The 22,723-nt window shown below is 42.3% G+C and overlaps 1 protein-coding gene across 1 annotated transcript in view; it reads left to right on the top strand.

Moving 5' to 3' along the window:
• The window catches only part of LAMC1 (laminin subunit gamma 1), a 128,314-nt gene that overhangs the window by 55,275 nt on the left and 50,316 nt on the right, over positions 1-22,723 (top strand). The gene's annotated exons all lie outside the window — the stretch shown is intronic.

The following is a 22,723-nucleotide window of genomic DNA, read 5'->3' on the forward strand; positions in this document are numbered from 1 at the left end:
CATTGAGAATACCCCCAACTACACTTATGGTCAGTGGATTGAGTCAGACCTTTTGGGGATCAGAGATTTTGTTTCTTTCTGTTTTTCTTTCCAGACTCAGTAGCTAGTATGTTAAATCTTAACTGTTGTAATTTGATGCTAGTTTTTTTTTTTAATATTATGTTAAATAGAAAAATGCATATTGTTAGACTGTGTTATTTTATACATGTTGTTAGATTAGTAAGATTTTAGTTTTTAGTTGTTATTTCCCAACACAATCCTTTTTTTTTTTTTTTTTTTTGTGGTACGCGGGCCTCTCACTGTTGTGGCCTCTCCCGTTGCGGAGCACAGGCTCCGGACGCGCAGCCTCAGCGGCCATGGCTCACGGGCCCAGCCGCTCCGCGGCATGCGGGATCCTCCCGGACCGGGTCACGAACCCGTGACCCCTGCATCAGCAGGCGGACTCTCAACCACTGCGCCACCAGGGAAGCCCCCACAATCCTTTTTTGGACTTAAAAAACTGGCCATTAGACAACTTTTTGGCAGTACTAATGTTCTAAGTTTTTAATATTTTTGAATGGAAACTGCCTTGAAAGCCTATAACAAAGTTCATTTGGCTTCTAAAACAAGCCTTTTAAATGAAATTTAGTAACGTTCTTTTTAAAGTTAATAGACTTTATTTTTTGAGTAGTTTAAACAGCAAAATTGAGTTGAAAGTAGAGTACAGAGACAGACATCTGGTGGCATACTTCCTCCCCTCATTCATACACACAGCCTCTCCCACTGTCAACATCCTAAACCAGAGTGTACATTTGTTACAACTGATGAGACAACAGTGATCAATATCCTCCACTGTCCATAGTGTACTCTAGGGTTCACGCTTGGTGTTGTACATTCTGTGGGTTTGGACAGTGTTAAATGACATTATGGCCACCACTGGAGTATCAAACAGAATAGTTTCATTGGCCTAAAAATCCTTTGTGTTCCACCTATTCACCCCTCTCTCCTCTCAAATTCCTGGCAACCACTGATCTTTTTACTGTCACCATAGTTTTTCTCTTCCAGAATATCATATGGTTGGAATTAGCCTTTTCAAATTGGCTTCTTTAACTTAGTAATATGCATTTAAGGTTCCTCCATATCTTTTTGTGGTTTGATAGCTCATTTCATTTTATTGCTGAGTGATATTCCATTGTCTGGATGTACCACAGGTAATTTACCGGTTGAAGGACATCTTCATTGCTTCAAGTTTTGGCAATTATGAATAAAGCTGCTATAAATATCCATGTGCAGGTATTTGTGTGTGTGTAAGTTTTCATCTCATTTTGATTCAATATCAAGGAGCACAATTGCTGGATCGAATGGTAAGAGTATGTTTAGTTTTGTAAGAAACTGCCAAACTGTGTTCCAAAGTGACTGTACCATTTTGCATTCCCACCAGCAGTGAATGAGAGTACTGATGCTGTTAATTCTAAAGAGATTGGTACGCTAAATATTTCTGATGGCTTCCTTGTGAGGATATCATTTTGGTGAAGGAGGGCTGTGGAGTTTGAAGCGTTGGCAGGTTGACACGTGTGTGATGTGTGCATGTATGTGCATGTGCCTAAGTAAAGGGAGTTGAAGGGCAAGGACCTCCTATCATGTTCCCTTTTCCAAATTGCCACAGCTCATCCAGAAACTGTGTCTTACTTTTAGGAATCATTGTTGGAAATAGAGTCATGTTGTTAATGTGATTATAGCACTGATGCTCTTTCATTACCCAGGCATACCTCGGAGATACTGTGTGTTCGGTTTCAGACCACTGCAATAAAATGAATGTCACATTAAAGCAAGTCACACAAATTCTTTGTTTGCCCAGTGCATATAAAAGTTATGTTTACACTGTATTGTAGCCTATTAAGTGCGCAGTAATCTGTCTAAAAAAAATGTACGTACCTTAGTTTAAAAACACTTTATTGCTAAAAAATCTGTCATCTGAGTCTTCAGCAAGCAGTCATATCAAAGATCTCAGATCACCATAACAAATATAATAATAAGTAAAATATTTGAAATATCGCTAGGATTACCGAAGTGTGACACAGAGGCACAAAGTGCGCAAATGCTGTTGGAAAAATGGAGCCAATACACTTGCCCGATGCAGGGTTGCCACACACCTTCAACTTGTAAAAAATGCAACATTTGCAAAGAGTGATGAAGTGAACCACAATAAAACAAGGCATGCCTGTATTAGTACTGATGATGAAAATGTCTGTGGCGTTTTAGGCATGTGCCTGGATCTTTAAAGATGGTTTTTAAGTGGGGTTTTATTAGGATCAGTGCCAACCGTATCCCAGTGCTGGGAATTGAAGTGAGAACCGTGACTTTGGACAGTGTTCTTTAGAGTCAGGGTGGTTTCCTGGTCAGGTTTCCCCCAGCTTGAGCCTTGATGTGGACGATAGCATCATTTGGCCTGTTAGTGATACAGCGGAGCAAGGGCTCTGGCCTTAGCACAGCTCATGCAGCTAGTTGAGTGCTCACCTTCCTGCTGTCTGTGCTATGAACTCTTCCAGCATTTTTGCCCTTCACAGTGACTTGTGCAGGTGGGAGGACTTTGGAGGAAGCAAAGAAAGGTGATAATTTTTTGAATTAGTGGAAGGCAAATAAGAGAAAAAAAGATTTTTTTTTTTTCCTCATGCTATTCTGTTACCATCAAGGGTCTATCATACCAATGTACCTGTACTTATGCTCTTTCATGTATTAGTGTTGATGGTGGTTGATCTGCCTTTCAAGCTGATTTTCCTTTTTAAAGTAAGAATAAAATGGGAAGGGATGGAAGAGTCTCAAGCAGGGCATCCACCTGGAGAACTTGTATCTGTTATATGGAAACAATCAGAATCATACCCGGATGACTGGTAGCATGCCTGCCACCCACACACTTCCTGACTTGCGCTGGTTTCTTCTGGGACTGAAACTTTGGTATGGGTACTGCTCTGTTAAATACTGGACACTTCTCATACAGAATCCCTTTGAGCTACTGTCTTGTCTCTTTTGAGTCACAACACGAAATTTACCATACGAATATGCATAAAAGACAACCTCAAATATTAAGCTGTTTTCTCATTTTCCCTTTTAGAAGATTTGAAAAACAGGGTTTTGCCAACGTGAATATATTAAAAACTTAAGGGCTTCCCCGGTGGCGCCGTGGTTGAGAGTCCGCCTGCCGATGCAGGGGACACGGGTTCGTGCCCCGGTCCGGGAAGATCCCACGTGCCGCGGAGCGGCTGGGCCCGTGAGCCACGGCCGCTGAGCCTGCGCGTCCGGAGCCTGCGCTCCGCAACGGGAGAGGCCACGACAGTGAGAGGCCCGCGTGCCACGAAAAAAAAAAAAAAAAAAAAAAATTAAAGGATATAGGTGAAATAATCACCTGTCTATTTTAAATGTTTATTAATTTACGTATTTTAAATATATTTATAAATTAGTGTTGTTTTCCACATTTTCACATCTTATGGAACAGTTTTATTCCAGTTCTTTACATGCATCTTTGACATCAGTGATTGTTAAAGTCACTTTTTAGCCGTCGGCACAGGTTTACAGATCATATTATATTCATTTCCATGAATAAATTGTTTATGATACAGTGCTTTTACATTTGTATAAGATGGTTATCATTGGGAATTTTATCTTAAGCCATACATACTGATTAAATATAATACTAGCATATGTGTTTTTCCACTTCTTTTGGTTTGTATTTGCAGTCTTCATAGTATAACCATTTACTCTCCTGCCTAATAAAGTATTCTTTAAATGTTTTATTATTTATAATATTCAGCACTTTTAATTTTTAAAGCCATACCTCTCAAGGAAAATTACATAAATCTGAGTTAATTTCTTGCCTCTTATAAAACAAAAGAAAACAAGAAACTCTTCTATTATGTGTCTTATGTAAGTGTCCAAAACTTGTATTATATGAGGTCATTTCAAGCTAATTTGATTTCCTCACAGTAATTTGTGGTCTAAAATGAAATCATTGGGAGGGATTGTAAGAACTGAAATACAAAGCAGTTCTCCCTTTTCTGAAAGGATAATTTAGGGGGGAAATTCTTTTATTACGTTCAGGCATATGTGGTATTTAAAATCAGTCTCTGTCCTTATCTGTACATGTATTCATATAAATTCTCTGTGGGTTCCTTACAATGCTCCCTTTTTTATTCTGACAGTAAGGGTGACAATGCCAGGCATTCTGTTCAAGTAAGTATTCTTAAAACTCATACACTAAAACATCAGGAGAAGCACTGAAAGAAAACGCTGTTGAGAATATATATTATGTTGGTCTATTGTGTCAAAACCACCCACTTGTATTTTATCAGTTATTCAGAAGAAGAAATCTAAATTTGTCCATAACTGCTTTATAAAAGTTTATGAAATCATCCATTTGGAATCAGTCTGCCCTGTTTATGCTTTTGCTAAAGCTTAGCACATTCTTCTCTGGGTTGCACTTGGATTTGTGGATCTATTAGATCGTAAACTCTTTGAGGGCAGAGAGCATATCCATCCCTATATAATCTATTACTTTAGGCAGTCAGTATGTGCTTGGAAATTAAATTAGAAAGTGGGGACCACTAAAAGAAGTTTATAAACTTGCTTTATCAATTCCAAAGATATAGCAAACTGGTGAAAATTGGTTTCTGCTCATGCTATCCTTTTGCTCTTGTTTTCTACCAGTAGCCCGTTTCCCATTCTCATATTCCTTTCATTTTTCATAATAATATTTTTCTTTTTAAGTTCTCACTGGATATTTAAGAACTTGGAGTGTTTGACCCTTAGCATGTGTCCACTTATCTGGCCTTTTAAGAAGGAGAGCTCTACAAGGGTTGGAAATAGCACTGAATATGAGCAGGCAAATTAAAAAATGTAGTGCCTGTTTTCTATTTTAAAAGGTGCAGACAGGCTTGCTTTATGCTAAATCGCACATCTGTGTTACAGGGTAGACTTGAAATTATATTGCTGTGGAAAGAAGGAAAACAGGGAGAAATATCTAGAGAAGGCTCCCTTGACTTATCCCGGTTGAATCACTGAGCAGTAATGTGCTACATGGCTGCATTGCAATTCTAATCCGCCTACATGTGTAAGTCAATGGGGTCTTTGTTCCAAACTTGTGGAAGAATGCATGAGCCAAGTCTTGGTGGGAGTTCAGTTTAGTTCCACTGTTTTGTAGATTGGGCTAATTTTCAAAGGGATGCAGACATTTACTTTTTCAAGTGAGAGAAGCAAGAGCAGAAAATCCATTCTCTCCTGGTACTGAAGAAATTTTTCTAAAACATTATGTGTCATTTGTCCCTCATAACTATATGTGGATAGAGATGTTTGATTATTTGCTTATAGCCTGGAGATTGAACTGCTTCATATTTTATGGACCTAGAAACCAAGAGTTATTTTTTTTCTCATCCAAAGATGGAAGCAACTATTTGAGAACCCTTTGTTCAGTCATTAGAAAAGTTTTAACCTTAAAAGTAGAACCTTAATTTCTGTTATCCTTTGCAGATTATTCAGTATAAGCTCACCTGGGATTATAGGACTTGACAGATACAGTATTGCCAAAAGCATTATATAGGTTCAGAAAATTATTATTATTATTATTTGTGTGTGTGTGTGTGTGTGTGTGTGTGTGTGTGTGTGTGTGTGTGTGTGGTAGGCGGGCCTCTCACTCTTGTGGTCTCTCCCTTTGCGGAGCACAGGCTCCGGACGCGCAGGTTCAGCAGCCATGGCTCACGGGCCCAGCCGCTCCGCGGCATGCGGGATCCTCCCGGACCAGGGCACGAACCCGTGTCCCCTGCATCGGCAGGCGGATTCTCAACCACTGCGCCACCAGGGAAGCCCCAGAAAATTATTTAAGTCTTTAAAGAACTGAGGTTAATTGGAAACCCTGCTTTTGTCATTTGTCTTTGCAAAATCAGTTCCTGTGGCATTTTAACATTTCTCTAGAATGTTACTATAAGAAAAGAAGGCATTCATCTGGTGAGGGAAGTATCCTTAGAAATGTCTCTGACACATAGATTGTAGAATCAAGCTTTTGGGATCTGACTGTTAAATTCATCTTGTCAAAACTCTTTATTTTATGGATGAGAACGTATGTGGTTGCTCCTTACTCCCTAGTATAATACTTCTCTCACGTTGCATTTTAATTATTTCTGTCTTCCCTTGTGTATCATATGGAAGTCGTTTAGGGAAAGGACTGAGTCCTTTTTCCTCCTTGTGTCTTCAGTGCCTAACCAACTGCTTGGTACACAGTTAAGTTTTAGCATATCTTTGCAAAATGAATGAATCAGTGAACGAATGAACCAAACAACAAACCAGACTTACCTAGGTCACTGACTTTCTCCTGTAAGCTTGCTGCTTATTTTATAAGTCAGATATTTCTCTCTCTTTAAAAGGCAAGGACAAAAACATATCTCAAAGTAAAAGGGATAGCAGGGGACAAGACAAAAGTCCTGTCCTCAAAAGCTTACTCTCATGTGTGTGTATGGGGGTGGGGAGTGGTGACATATAAACAAGACATGCAAAAAATAAAAGAGATAATTCCAGGTACTGATAACCCAATGAGAAAAGTGCCATGAACATGAGACGTGGAGAACTGAGTTTCCCAATAAATATCAAAACGTCTTCTCTTTAGTAGAGTCTAATGCCCAGCACTGGGCATCACTCCATCTACCCCACAGAGAGGATATCCTTGCTGCTACCCTGAAGGCTTATCACAGGCTCATGGTTGAAGGACTTCTTCTGGAACCAGAGCTGCTAAAAAGAACTTCTTTGGAAGGATTAGTTCAGGCGGGGCTGGTGGCTTCTGGTCCTCTTAGGGATGCCATGTTGATGAATGGGATTTTGCCTTTTAGCTTTAGGAAAAGGTTTTTGTTTCGTTTTGTTTTGTTTTGATCTTGTTAAAGGCTGCCACATACAAAGGCTTTTAAAAATATCGTTCAGTTTTTTAAGTAATTGGAAGGTCTTGAAAGGCATCATCTTAAATTTTATGTCAGTAACTAGAAAACGTCATTTCATTGTGGAGTTCTGACCTGTTGTGTATAGTAGATGAGTCAACCCATAGTGAACAAATATTTATTGAATACCTGTTTCGTGCCAAGGACAGTGCCCAAGGGATTACAGAATAGTGTTTTCCAAATTGTAGGTTACAACTTCCTAATGTCATAAAATGAATTTTGTGAGCTGTGACTAGCGTTTTTCTAACAAATGAAATAGAGACTGGAATAGAATATCAGATTGCATAGATGGTATTTCATTGTTTTATCATGTGTGTGTTGAGAGTTGCAATGTAAAGTGCCCTTTTTACTGTCCGTCATGGTCAGAAAAACTTGAAAAATACCATTGCAGAGGATATCCAAAAAGTATAGGTAGATTACTTGCTTTTGAATAAGTTATACTTTGAAACTAATATATTTTTGGAAATCAACTATAATAAAAAAAAAGTTAAACTCTTTTAGGGGAAAGAAACTTATACAGAGGAGTGAATACTCAAGTTCTGCATTATGTGATTTGGATACTAAGAGCTGTGTGTTCCAATAAGTAAGATAACACAGGTTGGAAGTGTCGTGGAGACAGTGGCACGTGAACTAAACCTAGGAAGATAGGTAGGGTTTGGAAGGAGTGAAAGCTAGAGAATTACTTAGAAGTAAGAAATGTTATATATATAAAAGAGATGACAAGATGAGTCTTACATTGCAGAGTTTTAGGATATAGTTTGGAGGTATAAAATGAAGCACAACTGTTCAGATTTATGAATGCCTTTCAATAACATGCCTAAAGAGTTTGCACTGGATTAGATAACTTGCACAGATTCATAAAATGGGTAGCGATATGATGTAGGGTGGATTTATAGAATATTTTCCAGCTCCTTCCTGACTCTTCCTTAGTCATGGAGCTCCTGAGGGAATTTCTTCTAGGTGGGTGTTAGATACCAAGCCTCTGGCACCAGATCAAAGAGAACTAGAGAGGACTTTGGCTGTTCTCCAGAATGTAAATAGAAAGGTAGAACAAGTCCCATTGTGGTGCATGTTAAATACTCCCATGGATGAGAACTCAGCACTGTCTGTTTGAAATATGGTGAAGGATGGGTTAGAAGAACATTTCTTCTGATATCACTGCTAAATATTTGCTCTCAGTGTAGAAGGAAAGCCAGATAAGGAAGGCTCGTGTTTTTGAAGTACAGGGAATCTGACTGGCCTACCTGAGCATGTTATGTAAATAATTTGTCAGATGATCTTCTCTTCCCTTCACTGAATGTGGCATATACCTAATTTATAAAACAATTTTGGGAGTGATCACAAAACGTTTCTCCTCCCTGAAAAGCGTCATTAAAACTCTCTACTACTTTCCAATTGGAGAGAAATTTAAAACAAAGAAGCTTCTGAAATTATGACGTACATTAAAGGGAAGATGATTTAACTAGAAAAAGTGTATTTAAGCATGACTAATCTGTAACACTAAAATACACCAATAATTTTGATTGACTTCTGGCTGGAAGTTTTGATTCTTTGTTGTGGTAGATTATCAAATGTTCTAAATTGAGGCTCTGCTAGAGAGTATTCAGTGTTTAATCTAGATTATTAGAAAAAATAAGCAGGTGCTTGTATCTGGGAGCGCAAGGTTTTTTACAGATAATCTAGGGAGATTGCATACTTCTCAGATATTTGGTGGAGGGCACAACAGAGTCAGAAACGCAATGGCAAGTCCAAGCACGGCCCATGAGAGATGAAGGGATGTGAAGAACACAAACTTTGGTCTCTAAAAGATAGTGTGTAGAGCATGCATTTCCATTCCTCTGCCAAGAGGGGGGATGAATGAAAGATGGAGAAGGGGGTGTATCCGTTTACCCTTATCTTATGAAGGCATCTGCTCACAATCAGTCGCTTGTGGAGAGAGTGCCAGCTGGCAGAGTGTTTTCATGATGTAAATTGTCCATCCGCCCAGAAGAGCAGAAGTACAAGGAGGCCTGTGTGCAGGACTGAATTCCTACCCAGAGGACAAGGGAGGGAGGTTCTCGCAGAGATCTAAATGGAATCTGCTTGCATTTTCCACTCTATTTGCAGGTTTCAACATCATTTTTCCTGCCATCCTAGCGGTTGCTGTGGAGTTGATTCATCGGTTTTCCTCCGTTCACTGCTATTGCTTATTAAAGTCTCCATTTGGGGTGGGTCTGAGAGGGGGCACCACTGGAAACATGGTGCTACTTTTTCCAGTGGTGTTTTTTCCTTGTCTTTCTGCTTGACTGGTTCATGTTTGTGGGCTGTGTAAAAGAGCTAAAGCTTATTATTGTAGATTTGATTTGTGAAATGAGTTAAATCTCCCATTTCCTCTCAACTGCTAATCTTTTTGCTTGTTCATTTGAAATAATAATTTTCCTACAAAGTAGGAAAAGAAGTAAATCTAGGTATCAAATGGATTTGAATTGTTATCAATCGTGTAAAATTTCTGAATAGAATTCCTCTTGCCATATTTTATGTGACCATAGAGGAAAAATTCAGATGTCCTTGGGCCAAATTTTAAAATAGTTTGCCCTGCAGAAAAGAGGTAGACGAGGTTTCAGTATAATTTTATTGTTTTTATATTCTTTGATTTCTTAGATCAGGATCAGCAGATGTTTTCCATAAAGGGCCACACAGTAAATCCTTTAGGCATGCAGTCTCTCTCACAATTGCTCGACTCTGCCCCTTGTAGCCAGAAGTCAGCCATAGACAAAGTGCAATGTATGGGCATGGTTTTGTTCCATTAAAACTTTATTTACAATAAATAGGTGATGGGCTAGACTCAGTTTGTGGGCTACAGTTTGCCAACCTTAGATTCTGAACTACTCAGGGTGTGCCCTGAGGCTTGATTCTGGACAGAGATGGGATCAGTGACCTCAAAGTATTTTCAGAATGAAAAGAAAGCACGCCCTGTAGATCAGATGTGAATGTTGGGAGAGAATTTAAAAACCAGAATATCGAGTCTGAATTTTTGAAGTGTTCTTATAATTCTTCAATCAATCTCAGTCTCCCCCTGCCCCACTCCCCACCCCCCCATCTCTTTAATATCGATATGCATGTCTGGTACTTTGCTCTTGAGTATATATATTAAAAAAAAAAATACCTGAAATTTCTTCTCTGAAAAGTAAATATTTCTACATCGGTCTTTAACCAACAGAACGTAACACTCTCCCTGCAAATGCCAACACTACCCGACACAGACTGGGATTAAACAAGTCTAGGCTTCTAGACAAAGAAGAAAAAGTGTTTTCTTATCTTTTTGAGCGTACTGGAGCAGAAGTTAACTCTTCGCTTCCAGATTTGTTCTTGCCATTGAGAACTGTGGGTAGAGTTCTGTCGTTTTATTAACTATTGGTAATTGTTGGGAGGAGGAAGGAAGGATAGAAACCGGAGGGGGTGGGGAGTTTGGATTACAGGGAATCTTGACCAATATCTGCATGAAAAGAATAGCACTGTGAAACCCCCAGCAGTAGATAGGTTTTTCCGAAAGCAAACGTTTATTTCTATTTGCCTGGGAAATAGGGCCTTGAGGATACAAGTTGAATGACAGAGGAAATTGGCATGGAGAAAAGTGTTGCAGAGCTTGGGTCCAGCTGGTCCAGTCACCCCAAGCCTCCTCGAGTATGCAGTGAACAACCCCTGTGTAGTCGAACATCTGTCTGTGTCTTAAAGAAGATAGACCACTGTTATTCTGCACAGTTAACACCTGGAATAAATTTCACCTTAAAATGCATGATGTGAAAGTGGAAGTCCCCACCCGTGCGTGCCTGAGTTCATTCTGCGGTGCAGCACCACGGGCAGAGCCTTTCCCACCTGAATCTTCAAAGGATGAGAACCAGGATAAGGAGGAGTTTGCAGCAGGACAGTATTTTTCAAATGTAATTGTACGTGAAAATTACCTAGGGTGCTTTTAAAAATACAGATTTGGGGAACTCACCCAGAACCCACCAAAATGGAACTGCTGGGGAGGAGGCTCAACAGTTTGCACTTTTTTCAGAAGCTCTCTGGCTGATTCTAACAGCTAGTCTGGTACCTTGTTGTGGGCCGGATTATGTCTAGCAGGAAGGCCTAGATCTGGGCTGGCTCTACTGGGGAGGGCCTTCCAGAGCTCCTTGGGTTTTGAACTGTTTGGGTACCAGATAACTCTTTTTTTAAAGTGTGTGTTTTGTTTTGTTTTTTTAATTTATTGAAGTATAGTTGATTTACAATCTTGTGTTAATTTCTGTTGTACAGCAGAGTGAGTCAGTCATATATATATATATATATATATATATATATATTTACATTCTTTTTCATATCCTTTTCCATTATGGTTTATCACAGGATATTGAATATAGTTCCCTGTGCTATAGAGTAGGACCTTGTTGTTTATCCATGCTATATATGATACTATATATGATAGCTTGCACCAGATAACTCTCTTTAATCTGGATACTTACAGTGATCCTGTTAATTCCATTCTTTCTCCTTCCTTGAGGGAAATGTTTGGAAACGCTCAAAGAACTTTACAGTGCACCAGAGTGGGTCTCTTTTTCCCACTCTAATCCATCTGCAACACCAGAGATGGTCCTTACTGTTCAGTGTAAATTCAGCTGCTGCACTGGATCTTTCCCATCAACATAACACGGGCTGCCTTCCAGTCTTAGAAAGTAGTTTCTCCTTGAACCCCTTCTTCTCCCCTCTATCTACCACCTCATTTCTCTATAGCAAAATCACTTGGAAGAACGTCTTTATTAGCTGTCTCCCGCCTCTGTCCTCCCCACCCCCTCAGTACTCTCTGGCTTTCACCCCTGTCATTCTACCAAGCCATTTGCTGTCAAGCTTGTAGTAATCAGTTATATCCAGTGATCAACACTCAGTTTTCCTCTTTCTCACCTTTTCAGGAGCATTTGACTCAGTTGATCATTCTCTTCTTCTTGAAAAGTGTTTTTTTTAAAAACTTGGCTTCTGGAATTCTGCCCTGTGGATTCCCTTTCTGCTTCAGTGACTGTCCCTCTGGAGTCTCCTTGGTTGGATCCTCCCTATCTCCCCATCTCTGAAAGTTAGTTATGTCCCAGGCCCCAGTTCCGTACCTCTCAAGTCCGTTCTCTAGGTGTGTTCATCTAGTCTCATCACTTTGAATACTGTCTGTCTGCTCGTGACTTTCAGATTTCTCTCTCCTGCTTGGACCTCTCCCTGAAATCCAGACTTGTATATCTTAACGGCTGACTGGAAGTCTCCACTTGGATGTTTCATAAGCATCTCAAACTTCAAACATCCAGAGCTGAGCTCCCAGTTTCCTTGCTCTCCGTCCCCACACTCGTTCTTACCATGTACTTCGCTAATAACGACAGTTCGATCTGTGTAGTTGCCACAGCTTACGCACCACGTCCAGTCCATCAGTAACGGTCTGGTCTACCCTCAGAATATGGCCAGAATCTGATCACTGCTCACTGCTGCAACGCATGGACCAAGCTACCATTGTCTCCTACCTGGGAGATTGCAAAAAAAAAACAAAACAAAAAACCCTGACTAGCCTTCTTGTCTCTCTGTACTCCCCTCCGTAGTCTTTTGTCAATAAAGCAGCCAGAGTGATCCTTTTAAAATACTAGTGAGATCATGTTACTCCCTCGTACAAAATCTTCCAGTGGGTTTTCATCTCATTCAGAGGAGGAGCCGAAGTCTTACAATGGCCTAAAGGCCGGCAGGAGCCGCAGTCCCTCCCTCCCCTCAACTTCCCTGACCTGATCCCCTGTTCTTTCCTTCTTGTTCACTCGTATTCAGCCACACTGGCCTCTTCATCATTCCCTGGAACTGGCCAGCATACCTGCCTCAGAGTACTTGCCTGTGTCCTTCCTGGAATGCTCTTCCCCCACCACGCCTGGCTCACTTCTTCAGTGCTTTCCTCGAATGTCACGATCTTATCCACATCGGTGAGGCCATCTGTCATGTCACATTAAGTGGCACTCCATCCCCGTGCTTTCTGTCCCCACTTTGTTCTTTACCATGTCATCCATCATCTGACACACAAGATTTTTGTTTTTACTTTTGCTTTTTATCTATCCCTGACCCACCCCCCACTCCCTGCCACACTGTAAGCCCCATGAAGTTGGAACCTTGTCTGTCTTTTCTTCTGTAGCCCTAGTGTCTAGAATAGTGCTTGAGACAGTGACATAATAGGTGCTCAGTAAATATTTGATGAACGAGTGGAAGCATTTGGACTTGCAGTTATCAACACCAGTTATGGCTATTGACCTTGACCTAATGGGTGGCTGTGGTAAGAAATTACACAGTTGTGAAAACTGAGAAAGACATTTGAGCATTGAAGATACTTTGTGGTGTTTGTCATTGTTTCTTCTGTTGAGGACAGATTCAAATAGTTTATGATCTAGGGGACTAGCGGGCTGAGTTTATTAAGACTTAAACTGCAGGGTAAAAGGCATTCTAGCAAAATGAAGGGCTGGGTATTTTAAGTAGCGTGTCATGGTGGACTGTCACTTAAATTCACTTAGCAAATAGTTATTGAATGAATGAAAGTGCACTGTTGGTTAACTTCTTGGGACTTTGTGTGTGGGGGGAAGATTTATTAGAATTGATCTTAGTCTATGATTGTACTACTATGAGTGTATATTAGAATCTCTTGTTTTTTCCAATCAGATTTTCTCTCTGTTCTTTTACAATTCTTCGCTCTTCTGCTGCGGATGATAGCCAAAAAAAATAGTCAAATCTCAGTGGTGTATGGATGTCACAGAACAAGAAACAGCTTCCCGTAAAATTATGGTGTCTTTTTTCCTTTGCACATTTTAACAATTAGACATTTTTCAAGTGTGGGTTTTACTTATGGAGCTTACATTTCATTGTCTGTTGATTTCTTTATTTTATTTCCTTAGTATTATAATCGACTGCTTTCTTTATGTGACTCCATTAAGTCTTACACATCAGTCAGTGCCCCGTAGTTAGAACTCTGATGCTCAGCAGGGTGGAGTTTTTCGCCGCAGCTTGGGTGAGTGGGAGTAAATTCTGGCTGCATTCCTTCAGCTTGGCTCAAAGATTTCAGGCGTGCTTGTGACCTACTGGCCTGAATTAGGGCTGGTATTGAGTCTGCAAGCATGAGGTTTGGGTTAATAAAGCATACAGCCCAGTTCTTGTCTTGGAATTTCACTTGGGAATCTTGTCTCTCCTGGTGACAGTTTCACATAAAATGTCAAGATATACAAATTAGGATATATATGTCTTATGTTTTGATAATGGAAAGCATCTGTAAGCTCTAACAGTAATATGCACCCATTTGAAATTACCCTCCAGAAGTGTTTGATGTTCTGGTGTTCAGTTAAGAGTCCTCCGTGCTCACATGACAACTGTCTGCTGATCTCATATTTATTGATAGTGTGTAAAGCCCAATCAGTATTGACCCTTCAGTTTGCTGAAGAGTGTGTAGCATTTGGGGATATTACAGTTGGGCAACACAAGCAGGAGGGTTTTATTTTTTGAAAATTGCTACACTAGGTTAGTGCCATGGTCTTATTCAGCAGGTGCACCAAGTGGAGGTTTGGCAGGTGATAGGGAGAGAGGAGAACTGTTTTTTCTTTGGCTTAAACTTTAAATTTGGTACTTTATGGACACATCTACTTTCCCTAGGAGATTATGGGTTTATCTTCTCCGAAATCATACCAGTCAATTTTAAAACTTTTGTTTTCCCCTTAGCTTTATTGTCATAGCCATACCATCATTTTTTTTTTTTTTTTTTTCCAGTACACAGGCCTCTCATTGTTGTGGCCTCTCCCGTTGCGGAGCACAGGCTCCGGACGCGCAGGCTCAGCGGCCATGGCTCACGGGCACAGCCGCTCCGCGGCATGTGGGATCCTCCCGGACCGGGACACGAACCCGCATCCTCTGCATCAGCAGGCGGATTCTCAACCACTGCGCCACCAGGGAAGCCCCCATACCATCATTTTTATATATAGCCTTTGGTACAGAATTTTATTAGCTTCTTAAAAAATTCTAAAATGATTTTCTTCTCTTTGTCTGTTTTACCTGCCTCCTTTGTTTTGTTTCCCAATGGCAGCTTGGAATGGAAACTGTCCATATTCTAGCCCCACTCATCTCAGCACGTCTTTCTGTCCTGACAGGGGTTCGTGTGTGATGGGACGTGCTTATCGCATGTGCTCAGGAGATTTGAACCATTTTCTTTATTCATTTGAAAGGGATGCTTTCTCAAATTGTGAATGCTGTTGCATTTGTTTCCATAAATTCAGTGAAAAATGACTGCTTCATAGAAAGCTATAAAGGTAAAGGTCACTTGTCCTCATTCATAAGTCGTGCTGACTGACTTAGGGGCAGTTCCTATGGGATTGTCCCCTGACACTGTTGGCACTTAGCTGATTGACAAGAGAGAGGCCTTGAAAAAAGCGCACCAAAATTTAAGGGAAAGGAACGGGATAATAAGTTTTTTAAAACAATCTATTTTGAAGGTAAGTTTTGAGCCATAGAACCTAGCCTTTCAACAGGCAGTTAGCAAAGAGTCTTCTAACAGTTGGAATAACTCCGTGTACCCAGATCACCCCAACGCATTCTGTCTGTGCTTAACTGTTCCTCTCCACGCTTTCTGATCTCCCATCTGTGTCCACTTGAGGATCCCACATTCAGCATTAACTGGCCCTGGGTCATCTTGATTGGCGAGACCGTATTTGTACAATCTGTCTGCTGAGGTGGAACAATAACAGCTGGTATGCAGCTGTACACTTGGTCCTGGGAACTCCTATTGCAGCCAGCAGTTATACTAACAAAATTGGAAACATTTTCAAATAGTTGCTTTCTGTGACTACTGTTTGTGTTAACTGTTTGGAGACTCCCATTTAGTAACCTAAACATCTACCATCTCTAATTGACTTTCTGTGCTACAACCTCATTAAAGTTTCCTACTCCTCGGATCAAGTGTGACTGCAAAGGGAACAGTCATTTTCTGATTCTGAGGAGTGAGCACGTAAGAACAATAATGAATCAGTGACTCCTAATTTGATATTTCAGAATGAGCTAGTTCTCTTCTAATTCAGGCCATGGAAGGGCATTTGGAAGTTTTGTGAAATTCTGTATGGCCATTGTCGCTCGTTACTTCACTGTAAAGGAGGCTGTTTCACAACATCCTCACGGAATTCTTTTGAGCTGCACATAACAGAGAAGCATTTATGTTCCCCAGCAGTTAGTAGCTGAATCCAATTCTAAGACAGGAAGGGTTTCTCCCCTACTCAGAGAGATTAGACATACTTCACCACGTAGGAGGCTTAAGCAGAATTCCTTGGCTTGGCCCTGTGTGCACAAAGGCTGGATTCTCATTGTCCAGGTGGCCCCTCTCCTTCTCTTAGTCTCTCAGCCAGATTCACTGTAGGATTCCGAGCAGGAAGTATTAGTTAATTTTGTGTGCTTCGTTCTAAACATCTGCACTTGAGTCTTTTTGTTTATGGAAGGAATGTGGAAAGGGGAGGCGGGGGAGGCAGCAGAACATTCAGAAGCTAAATATTTTCTTGAGGGTGTGTATACCCATGGTTAGTATTTTTTTTAATTTTTAATTTATTTAATTTTGGCTGTGTTGGGTCGACGTTGCTGCGCATGGGCTTTCTCTAGTTGCGGCAGGCAGGGGCTACTCTTCTTTGCGGTCCGCGGGCTTCTCGCTGCGGTGGCTTTTCTCGTTGCGGAGCACTGGCTCTAGTCGTGCGGGCTTCAGTAGTTGCAGCACGCCGGCCCTAGAGTGCACGGGCTTCAGTAGTTGTGGCGCGCAGGCTCAGTAATTATGGCGCACGGGCTTAGTTGCTCCGTGGCATGTGAGATCTTCCCGGGCCAGGGATCGAACCCGTGTCCCCTGCGTTGGCAGGCGGATTCTTAACCGCCGCGCCGCCTGGGAAGTCCCATGGTTAGTCTTCATGTGAGTGAACGTGAGGTGAAGGGGAAAGACGCTCTAGCTGTAGAGTTGCTGGAATACCGTCCAGACGTGTACTGACTGGTTTTCTTAATTGTTTGGCTTGGCTCCTTTCCTTTAAAATCCTTCGTCTACTTTTGCATGCCCCCACAGTATGGAGATAGTGTCGTTGCTGTCATTGGAAAAACGGAGACCTAGTCCTCTTTTCTGTTCATTTGCCATTTAACTAGATCTTCTTACTCTGTCAACTGTGAAATGAGTCGGATGGACAGATAAGGAGTAGAGAAGTGTATTCAGAGAGAGAGAGTGTGTGAACAAGCACATGGAAGGAAGGTCTCAACTATAGCTGTTTAATGGAATGAAAACTAGCTCCTTAAGTTTTCAGTTCTTGATCATCCATGATTACAGGTAGTTCCAGATAACACAGGATATTCAAGCCATGGCTCTTACACTCTGTTTTCTGTGTTTGCTCCCTTATTGACTCAGGTTAGATTCTAAGTTCCCTGGAGTAACATCAGTGCCGCTACCTTATTGTCCTTCCATTGCCCCCGCACAGGAGGTGCTAAGTGCTGCTGTAGAAAATCACACCTCCACGAAGATGTCCGTACCCTCATCCTGGCAGCGTTGTCCCTGCCCAGCAAGCCTTCCTCTCTAGTCAGCTTCCTGCTAGTCTGTATCGTGGCTCTACACTCTCTTCAGATATTCCCCGCTGGCTTTGCCCTCAACCCCTTAGTAGCAGGTACCCTTGATTTTCCCTGCACAGAAAAAAAGAAAGTCATCAGTTAGAACTCTTTCAGCTTCCATCCTCTAAAACCTACTAAATCACTTACATTTGCACCCAGGGAGAAAGCAAGGGTGCATGTTTTCTCCTTTATGGAGCCAGTCCTTTCACCAGTGCTGAATCACATTCTTGTTTCCCTGCCTTGTTTCCACAGTCGTTCTTTCTCTTGCTGCTGACTGGAGCACAGCAGCATGTGATACAGCCTTGTAACTTCTATCACAAAAAAGGGGAAAAAATCTTCCCCTGGCCCTGTATCCCTCCAATTACCGTCATCTTCTCTTTCTCCTACCCTTTAGCCAGATGTCATACCAGGTTGGCTACACTCACAGTGTCTACCTTCCCACGTCCTGTCTACCATACGTGTTCAGTTCCAACCCAGCAAGACCCCTGCCGGTGGGACTGCTCTCAGTAAGCACCTCAGTGACCTCTTTGGGGCTTGAAGCCACTGGACACTTCTTGGTCATTATCTTACTTTATTCGCTTAGCAGATTTAAACACCATTGATTCTTTCCTTCGTCACCCTCTTGGCTTCTGTGATACTTGTTGTCTTTGACTTGCCCTCCTCCCTCTGGTCTTCATAGTCTCCTCTGTTGCCTCATCTTCTGGCTGGGCTTTAAATGTTGATGCTCCTCAGCGTGATCCTGAAAGTCAGCCCTCTCCTCGCCCGACACTCTCACCTCATTGGTCTCAACCATACCACACCTTCAACATCCATCCACAGGCTAATGAGTCCCAAATCTGTATCTCTGACTTAGACGTCTCTCTTGGGCCTTCAGACTACTCACGTCCAACTAACTCCCTACTAGACATCTTTTCTTGTCTAGATGACCACAGACACCTTAAATCTTGTGTATCCAAAATAGGCCTCATCTCCCCCTCCTGCCCTCCACTTCTGCCTCTAATTTTGCCTAACCTCCTCTGTTCTCTATTTCAGTGGATGGCATGTCTCTCCATTTGGCTGTTTTTAAGCTAGAAAACTGAATGTTATTCTCAACCCTTCCACCTTGTGGAATGCGTAAAGGAAGCTTTGGCAATGAAACAGAATGTCAATAGGGTAAAAGTAGAGAAGGCTTTCAGAAACGATTCCTGCTCCCCTCCGTCAGTTACAAATTATTATTGAAGTCTGCTAACTACATGTCACCCAAATCCGTCCATTTCTCTGTTCCAGCTATCCCTATTCTTAGTTCAGCCACTGTCAACCAGGATTACTGCCACATCCTCTTACATATTCTCTCTACCTTTAGTCCTGTCCCTTCTAACCTAATCTCCACACAGTGGCCAGAATGATCTTTCTAAAAATCAAACCTGATCATACATCTCCTGACGTAAATCCTTCAATGGCTTGCCATGAGCCTGAGGAAGTTGGAGTTGCTCTTTCGCATGGCCTCAGGCCTGGCGTGCTGTGCCTGCTAGCTGACTCATCTCCAGCCACTCTCTCCGCTTCTAGACGTACCGCACACCTCTGACTCCTGCAGTGGCCACTCCTCGGTGTTCTCTGGGCTTTCATACATCCTATTCCATCTGCCTGGATGACTGATCTCTGTTGGCCTAGCTAATTCCTCTGCATTCCTCAGGTCTTGGATTTAGATGTCACTTCCTCTGGAAAATTTCTTGACCTCATAGATGTGGGTTAGGTGACTTTCCTCAATGCTCCCCAAACCTCATGTCCTTCCCCTGTCATAGCACTCATCACGTGGAATTGCAGTGATCTGTATCCACTGCTGGGCTGGCTGCAATGTCGAAGGTCACGCACATGGCCATCTTGTTGTGTGGAATGTGTGAGCCTCCTGTACAGATTGCCACAGAGCCCTCTACCTCTTTCAACTGTAGCTATAAGTCAGAGTGAAAAAAGCAGCTCTGAAAATGAGGCGTGGTGAGGCAGCGCCAGCAGCAGCAAGCTAGGGTGCTTCAAATTTTAATGCTAGCGGAGTTGCTTTTCTGACGTTCTGGCACCCATCACTGTGTTTGTGCCGACGCTGAGTGACCACATATGCCTGTTTCTTTCAGTGTGTGGCTTTGTGGTGCAGATGTTTGTCTGGGACACAGGATACCCTGATCCATTTTACCTCCTCTCCTTTGATCCATTCTCCTGTAGGTTGGGTTGCTAAAGAACAATGAGGTGGCAGAAAGGTAGACAGAGAAAGTAGAAAAGCAAGGGTAATCTGTAATCCACAGATTAGTGAGTAAGCCTTTGAACATCCCAAGCCACATACTCAGGAGTAAAACTAAATTGTTTTACCGTTCCAGAATGTTTTGGATAGTCTCTGGAATGCCATCGATACTGTAGTATAACCTCACCTTCATTCAGAGGTGACGTCTTTACATTTTTGACACAGCAAAGAGATACACGTTAAATTTGCATTCTTTGAACAAGAAGGTTGTAAACTGTATTTGCATGACCTGTGTCCAGACAAAGTGTTATACTGCCTCCTAGGTAGAAGATCTGCATTTGTAAAATACTCTTTGGCAACTATACCAGCTAAGCCCTTGTATAATCAGGCTCTTGTGTGTGAACATCTCCAGGATCCTAGTTCACGAATTCTCTTCTGTACCGTATTATAATAATGCCTTATATTTGTATAGCGTTTTATAATGAATCAGGTATATGCAAGATCTTAGTTTGACCTTCCAACAACTCTTTGAGGTAGGAGGCTCAGGGATTATCACCCTCTTTTTTCTTTTTTTTTTTTTTTTTTTGTGGTACGCGTGCCTCTCACTGCTGTGGCCTCTCCCGTTGCAGAGCACAGGCTCCGGACGCGCAGGCTCCGCGGCATGTGGGATCTTCCTGGACCGGGGCACGAACCTGTGTCCCCTGCATCGGCAGGCAGACTCTAAACCACTGCGCCACCAGGGAAGCCCTATCACCCTCATTTAAAAAAAAAAGTTTTATTGAGGGGCTTCCCTGGTGGGGCAGTGGTTGAGAGTCCTCCTGCCGATGCAGGGGACACGGGTTCGTGCCCCGGTCCGGGAAGATCCCATCCCACATGCTGCAGAGCAGCTGGACCCGTGAGCCATGGTCGCTGAGCCTGCACGTCCGGAGCTTGTGCTCCGCAACGGGAGAGGCCACAACAGTGAGAGGCCTGCGTACCGTAAAAAAAAAAAAAAAAAAATTATTGAAGTATAGTTGATTTACAATGTTGTGTTAATTTCTGCTGTACAGCAAAGTGACTTAGTTTATATATATATATATATATATATATATATATATATATATATATATATTCTTTTTCATCTTCTTTTCCATTATGGTTTATCACAGGATACTGAATATAGTCCCCTGTGATATACAGTAGGACCTTGTTGTTTATCCATCCTATATATAATAGTTTGCATCTACTAATCCCAAACTCCCAATCCTTCCCTCCCCTACCCACCCCTCCTCCTTGGCAACCACAAGTCTGTTCCCTATGTCTGTATCACCCTCATTTTTACAGAGGAGAAAATGACGGAACAGAAATCACATAGCTAGTAAGTGAAGGAGCCAGGATCTGTACTCAGGTCTCATAATACCCAGTCCTGTGCTTTTTCCATCGTACCATACACCTTGATGCTCAAGATCTTATGCGTGTGAATGTTTCATTATATTGGGGGACAGTTAATCACGGTGATTTTTTTTTTTTTTTTTTTTTTTTTTGCGGTACACGGGCCTCTCCCGTTGCGGAGCACAGGCCCCGGACGTGCAGGCTCAGCGGCCACGGCTCACGGGCCCAGCCGCTCCGCGGCACGTGGGATCCTCCCGGACCGGGGCACGAACCCACGTCCCCTGCATCGGCTGGCGGATCCTCAACCACTGCGCCACCAGGGAAGCCCGGGGACAGTTAATCAAACCCCTCTTTTAAGATCTGAACCAGTTGGGAAATGGAGTCAGATGTGGCTCATCATATCAGTTTTATTACAGATAAAACTGGCTTGAAGAACGGAGCCTGAACATACAGCTTGCCTGGGCCTTTTGCCCCAGCTGAACTCATCCACTCAGTCCTACACGGAGCAGCAGGCCGGCAGCAGGCCTCCCCCGCACAGTGGCAGAGGTGCTATCTTGCACTGAGGAGTGAGGGAGGAGGGGCAAGAGGGACTCGGGTGGCAACTAGGAGAGAGCTGAGGAGATTCGGGGCCACCCGTGAGCACCCCTCTTTCTCCCCTGGGGGTGGCTGGGTGTGAGGAAGTGAGAGAATGGCAGAAGTCTCTCCTCGGCGCTGCTGAGAGTGCAGGAATTCCTCTTCTGTGAGCTTTGTAGGGTGGTTCTTCCCGTGAAGCTGATTCACTTGGACAGAAGAGACTGTAAGCTTCTCGAGTTCAAGGACCACTTATGTCTCGTGCACCCTGTCCCCCAAAGTATATAACATGGGACTGAGCACGTAGTTGTGCCCAATAAATACTTGTTGACAAACCGTGATCTCCATTGTAACATAGAAGGAGCAAAATATAGATATTGTCAGAGGTGGAAAGACCAGTTTGTGAATGGATGATGTTTAAAGACAGCTGCACATTATCTTTCTTACCCACCTGAAATCCTGCTGGCTGGCATCCAGGCCGCCCCAGCCATCAGGCTGTGTTCCGCCTGCTGCAGGGAGCTGCCCGACGCAGTGACTCTTCCTCCAGAGGGGTGACAGCCCGTTCGCTTGCTGTCCTTCCTTGCCCAGCACTCCTGTCTCATATATTCTCTTTTGAACGAGCACAGCTTCTTTAAACCGCCTTTCTCTTCTCTCTCTTTCTCTTTTTTTTTTTTGTCATCGCTTTGTCAGCTACTAGAGGAATTTTTTTTCTTCTTTCCTGCTGTAGTCCCTGCCCCATATCTCAATCACTGTCCTCCACTCTTTATCAGATTTCTCTTTCTTAACCTGGTAAGTAAGTAGAAGAATCGTGCTGATGATACTCTTCCTGCATCAAGAAGTAACATCAAAATTAATAAAGAACAAATATTTTAAAATCTTGAAAGTGCCCAGAAGACCCATTTAGAAAGCCAGCAAATATTTCCTTTTCTGTCTTTTAATTAAGCTTTTGTGGAAGCACCGGCATTAAGGATAAATGCTCATTTTCACTCAATTTTATTTCTGTTTA

Source organism: Kogia breviceps, chromosome 1 (assembly GCF_026419965.1).
Source record: "Kogia breviceps isolate mKogBre1 chromosome 1, mKogBre1 haplotype 1, whole genome shotgun sequence".
In the NCBI taxonomy this organism is placed as follows: Eukaryota; Metazoa; Chordata; class Mammalia; order Artiodactyla; family Physeteridae; genus Kogia; species Kogia breviceps.